This window comes from Podarcis pityusensis (assembly GCF_964106645.2).
Source record: "Podarcis pityusensis genome assembly, chromosome: 3".
In the NCBI taxonomy this organism is placed as follows: Eukaryota; Metazoa; Chordata; class Lepidosauria; order Squamata; family Lacertidae; genus Podarcis; species Podarcis pityusensis.
The window spans coordinates 116,237,809-116,243,808 of NC_138026.1; the positions used below are offsets into that span (position 1 = coordinate 116,237,809).

General features: G+C 43.9%; 1 long non-coding RNA gene across 1 annotated transcript; it reads left to right on the forward strand.

The window, feature by feature from the left end:
- Positions 1 to 906: 906 nt before the first annotated feature.
- LOC308474732 lies at positions 907 to 5,629 on the forward strand. Its single transcript, XR_013984905.1, has 4 exons — positions 907 to 996; positions 2,928 to 3,018; positions 4,017 to 4,176; positions 4,379 to 5,629. It is a non-coding gene; the product is annotated as an uncharacterized lncRNA (long non-coding RNA).
- Positions 5,630 to 6,000: the final 371 nt, after the last annotated feature.

The window sequence follows — 6,000 nt, forward strand, 5'->3', positions numbered from 1 at the left end:
GGTCCTTGGGCAAATGGTTACAGTGAGACCTCTTTCTTCTTTCATCCTTCCTCCTACCCTGTCCCTTTCTGATGCCCACCTATACTACTGTGTGCTTTGAATCATGGCTGCCCACCTATATCATTGTGTACTTTGGATCAGAGCCACTTTTAGTTAGAAGCCAAGAAAACTGCTTGACATTTCCTCCACTTAACCATATCTCCTCAACAACGTTTTGCATTAAAAAACACACACATCCCCTCTCTTTTTATCTTTCCTCCTGTTGCTGAAGAGGCACCCCATTGCCTCCACCACAAGACCAGCAAGCCACACAGACAAGGAGAGGTAATATTTTCAACTGGCTCCTATCTTCCCCCCTTCATGGATTCATAAACCAACCTGAGATCTGTTTCTCCCTCCCCTTCCTTCATTGAAAAAGTTCGTTCTGCATTTTTAGCCTTTAACATTTTAACTTTCTTCATTTTAGCATTTTGTGCCTATCTAGAATGCGGGTGGCGCTGTGGGTAAAACCTCAGCGCCTAGGACTTGCCGATCGCATGGTCGGTGGTTCGAATCCCCGCGGCGGGGTGCACTCCCGTCGTTCAATCCCAGCGCCAGCCAACCTAGCAGTTCGAAAGCACCTCCAGGTGCAAGTAGATAAATAGGGACCGCTTACCAGCAGGAAGGTAAACGGCGTTTCGTGTGCTGCGCTGGCTCGCCAGATGCAGCTTGTCACGCTGGCCACGTGACCCGGAAGTGTCTGCAGACAGCGCTGGCTCCTGGCCTATAGAGTGAGATGAGCGCACAACCCTAGAGTCTGGCAAGACTGGCCCGTACGGGCAGGGGTACCTTTACCTTTATCTAGAAGCTCTTTGGTCCTGAACTGCTTACTAATTCTACTTTCCTTCACTCTCTATAAATCCCTCCAGCAAAAGCAAGGAAACATTTCCCTCCTGCTTCAAATCTGTCTGCAAGAGTACCCTGGAATAATGAAATAATGCAAGATCGTTGAGTGAAGTAGGTGGGAAATTGATTAATTAACACAACAGGATCTTTCTTCTTTCTCTGGTGATCACTCGTAGCCAAGTAAGATTGTCTTCCATTTACTGTACACTTGCGGAACATGAACCACTTATAAACACCATCTCCAACTCCCCGAAATATTCCATTAATGATGTCTCTGATCAGCAATGAACAGGATCTGTGATATGTGTGGGCTTAGTCATCAACTTAACACTGCATTGTAGGGGGGTGGATTAGATGACTCTTGGGAACCCTTCCAACTCTAAGATTCTGTGATTCTATGATCTAGCCCCAGAAGCCACACGTGAACAGATTTGAAGTAAGCTTCACCCCACATGGCTCCAGACTTTTGCGTAGGGTTTGAAGTTGACCCTAAAGGATGAATGTTAGAATGATGTTGGATAGAAATTAAGTGGTTTCCAGCTGTAATGCTTTAAGGGAATATGAAAAATGGGTTGTTAATAGGTAAAAATCTAACATTACTATTTTAAGACCAAAGATTAGGATAAACAAAGAGGGTAAGGATTTGCTGAACCTACAAACTGAACTGGAATACAAAAAAGGGAGGTATGAGGAGGTCCGGGAAACAAGCTAAGGAAAAATAAGTAATGGAAAAATTGAGTGGTTTTTAATCATTTTTATTTTGTATTTTGTATTTTTTCTTTTTTTTCTTTTTTTCCTTTTTTTCATTTTTATATTGTAACATTTGGAAAATCTCAATAAATATCTTATAAAAATAAATAAATGAAGTTGACCCTAAAGGGGACACATACCCTAACTCTCAGTTCCCACAGCTCTGAAAGGCAAGTTTTTGTAATTTACTCTCATTTTAAAGGCACTTTCCAATTGCTCACCCAATTCCTACCTGGCTGATGTCCTCTGACTCAACTTGCCTCCTTTTGTAGGACAAGAAGAAGAAAAAAAACCCTGCCAATCTTCTTGAGAGACAAAAAAACTAACTAACTAACTAACTAACTAACTAACTAACTAACAGCTCTTCAGTTCTCTAACAAGGTGCCAGATCTCTGCAGCACCTACTGCCCAACATCAAAAGATCCTTTAAGGTGTTTGCCAAGATGAATGTGTGAATGGCCACACCCAGGTCAGCCTGCACATGTCCTCACAAGCTGTGGAGTGTGGGCCATTGGGGCTACCTGAATACAGCCTTCCCAATGAGAATGCTAAGCATTTTTTAAGCCCCCTCTCCCATTCTCAAAGCCACACACTATTTTCTGTCCCATACACATTCACACTTCCTTGAACTTACAGAGGTGTGTACAGACATTTCCCTTCTTCCCTGACAAATCAGCTTTCTGTGACACTCGGCACATCCTAATCCAAAGGTATAGCTATGTCAAATACACCCCTCACATGTGTGTCTGGGCAGAAAAACCATGCAACTGACATTTCAATATCAGTAGGACTGCCTGCTTTTCAGCATTACTGGGAAGGCTCCCACTTTGGTCTGTTGTTATAAGAGCTATCCAGCACATTAATCAGGACTGTTTCAAGAACATCTCAAAGTTCTAGCTAAAGCTCTGGTCCTCTTCCCATGGTTATACTTCAATATTCTGCAGCTTCAACATCACAACATGCAACAATTGGTTGTGGTGGAGACTCGTCCAGTTGGGTGCATGGGAAACTTCCATATCTGCCTGCAGACAGCCCACACATTACTGTATTCTGACTTACAACAAATCCAGAGTTGGCCCTGGCTGTCGGTAGTTTCATTGTTGCCCTTGTAGAACTCACCAGGGAGGAGAATGGGAACAAATGGAGAATTGGTTTATTCTGCCTATTCCACCTACCTTTTCGATACCTGCCATCTGTTCTACCAATCCCACCAGTCACCATTGTTCCACTAAATTTATGAACAGCTTTGGAGAGAAGTCACCATATTTCATTCTTTCTGGCTCTTGTTTTAGGGATAGAGAGTTCCCATCTGTCTTCATCTTCTCATCGTCATGAGGACCTGTTACCTTCTCTTTCTTGCCCTTGGCTTTTTGTTTCATCCAGGTAAGTCATTAGTTAAGTTCTGGACTTAACCAGGTAAAGTAAAGGTAAAGGACCCTTGACAGTTAAGTCCAGTCACGAACGATTCTGGGGTTGTGGTGCTCATCTCACTTTACTGGCTGAGGAAACGGGTTTTTGCTTGCATGCAGTTTTTCTGGATCATGTGGCCAGCATGACGAACTTCTGGCGAACCAGAGCAGTGCACGGAAACGCCATTTACCTTCTCGCTGGAGTGGAACCTATATCTACTTGCACTTTGGCATGCTTTCGAACTGCTAGGTTGGCAGGAGCTGGGACCGAGCAATGGGGGCTCACCCCTTCACTGGGATTTGAACTGCCGACCTTCCGTTCGGCAAGCCCAAGACTCAGTGGTTTATACCACAGTGCCATTCGCATCCCCTTGGACTTAACCAAGGGGCTTCCAAATGTCATTAGCCAAACACATGCAGAAGCTCCCTTCCAACCTTCTTAAAGACTCTGAATGGAGGAGGTGTGGCTTGTATGGGGGAGGGCTGGCGTCAGGGGTGGCATGCACAGGCACATCCTCCTATCCAGTTCAAGCCCTGGTTGATGGTGATGATGATGGTGGTGGTGGTGGTGGTGATTACTATTCTTGTAGGGGCCTACATACAGTCAGATATCTTGATGCTTTACACTTGAATGTGTGTGCAGTAATTGAAATACTTTATTATCACTTGTACAACTTGTATACAGTGAGATTACACAAAAGATGGCTTCCTTGTGGGAATTAAGGCTAGAAAAGTGTTGACTAAATGAAGAGATGAAACTGCTTTGATCTAAGGATGTCCAGCGTTCCATCTGGCCTGGTAGTTCCAATCTTGCGCCACATGATCTTCCCAGCCCTGGGGAAGTCTCTTTCCCAGCACTGCAATGTGAAATGACAATGTTGCCAATTGTAATGAAACATAGGAATGTTGGGCTCTGATTATTTGTTATTGTTTCCCCTTGTAAACTTTTTTTTTCTTTTGGTGGGGAAACAGGATCGTCTGCTAATGTGTACAAGCAAAGCCAATGCCGCCAGATAAACGGTGTGTGTGCATTTATCAAGTGCCCTGCGACCTTTAACGCTATTGGAAAGTGTTCAACATTTTGGCCATGCTGCTATCTGCAATTGCCAGGATGAGAATGACAGCTCCAAAGGTGAGAATGATGGCCCTATACCAGGAATGAACTATGTTCACTCATGCAAATGTTTACTTCTCCTTCTCCCAAAAATATTGCTTAGCTTTCCTTGAGATTTTTATTACTTTGACGTTGTGATAACTGCTGTATGTGGTAGAAGTTTGTGGCTTGAACACAGGTACACAGGAGCATAGCTGTCAACTTTTTCCTTTTTTTACAGGAAATTCCCTTATTCCGAACAGGATTCCTCACAAGAAAAGGGAAAAGTTGACAGCTATGCACAGGAGGCTGGCTGCATTTCGCCCCTACCCCAATTCTCGCAGAATTATTCTACTGTCACGTTGTATGATATTCATGGCTTCCACCAGGACATGCACTTAAAAAATAATAATAGCACGAAAGAATTTACAAAAAGAGGAGCCGCCACCATCACTCAATCAAGCAATATTTTTATATCACTCTAAAGAGAAATATAAAGGAAAAGGGGGTCAGAGCCAAACATCCAAATCACTTATTTGTCAGTCATTGCTGGATACAGGAAGCAAATTGACTGCATAATTCCCAGCATAATTATCACCCAAGTTCTTATTTCTTTTAAACAGTCCTTTCCCTTCACAGGCATCAAGGCCCATCCTACAGAATTAGTCCTATAAGGCAGTGGTTGGTCAACACTCCCTCATGCAAGGAAGCATTAATCTTGCCCTGGACCTACCTGGTCAACTGGTTTATTTCACAAGTCACATCCCCACAAACACCCTGTTCACATCATCAGGGTGCATTTACTGAAACTGATCTCCAAAAGACAGACAAGATGCAACACTGGACACTGGACACCACAGCTCGGACTGCAACAACAGTGGGAACATCTTAGAATCATAGAGTTGGAAGAGACCAAGGGCCATCGAGTCCAAGTCTTAATTGCTGTAGAGTAGAATGACTTTAGACTCAATACTTGATGTATGTGTGCGACAGGTAGTCTGTGAGATGGAGTAAGAGAGGTCCATTTGGACAGATAGGAAGAGTGTATCTCTTTGAGTGTATCTCTGTGAGTGGGGCACAATGTGTGTATGGTCTTGTATGTGAGAGAAATGTTTTGTTGCCTGCAAAAAATGTTTCTATTGCAGTATTTTCAGATATGGGGAAAACAGATATCAGTTCATGTGATGATGGAATCTTTCGAGGAGTTGGAGATGGTGTTTATAAGTGGCCCATGTTTCACAAGCGTATAGTAAGGCTGGTAGTACAATAGCTTTGTAAATAAGCATTTTGGTTTCCCTGCGAATGTCCCAGTCCTCAAACACTCTGTACTTCAGTCTGGAAAAAGCCGCACTCGCAGAGCTCAGGAGATACTGTTGGAGAAGAACCCGCCCTTTAGTGAGTTCAACATCATCGTCAGCAGCAGCAGATGACTGAGCTGTGAGCTCGGACTGAAACTACTGTGTAAAGACTAATAAATCTAAGCGTAATTAAACCACCAGCTTGCCACGTCCTTGGTGTGAGAGGGAAATCATAAATCCTGACATCCCCCTACTCTTCCCCCACCTACTGTCACCTGAATGACCCATTGGGCCTGCTTGAATGGGGCACCTCCCATCAAACTGTGCAGCCATGGTGGAAGGCATTGCTGTCCCCCCAGCATGGCCACTCAGGGCAGAAAATGACCCTAGTCTATGCTATCTCAGGCCTCAAACTACTAATCCCCAGCACTCCCAGGTAAGTGGTCATTCCAGACGAAACCTGTTATGAAAAAGTCATTGATGGGGAGAGGTTTCTCCCCCACCTCCTATGGTCAATTTTGGATATTCCTGTATCATTATCTTAACTTGGATATGGAAAGGCGTA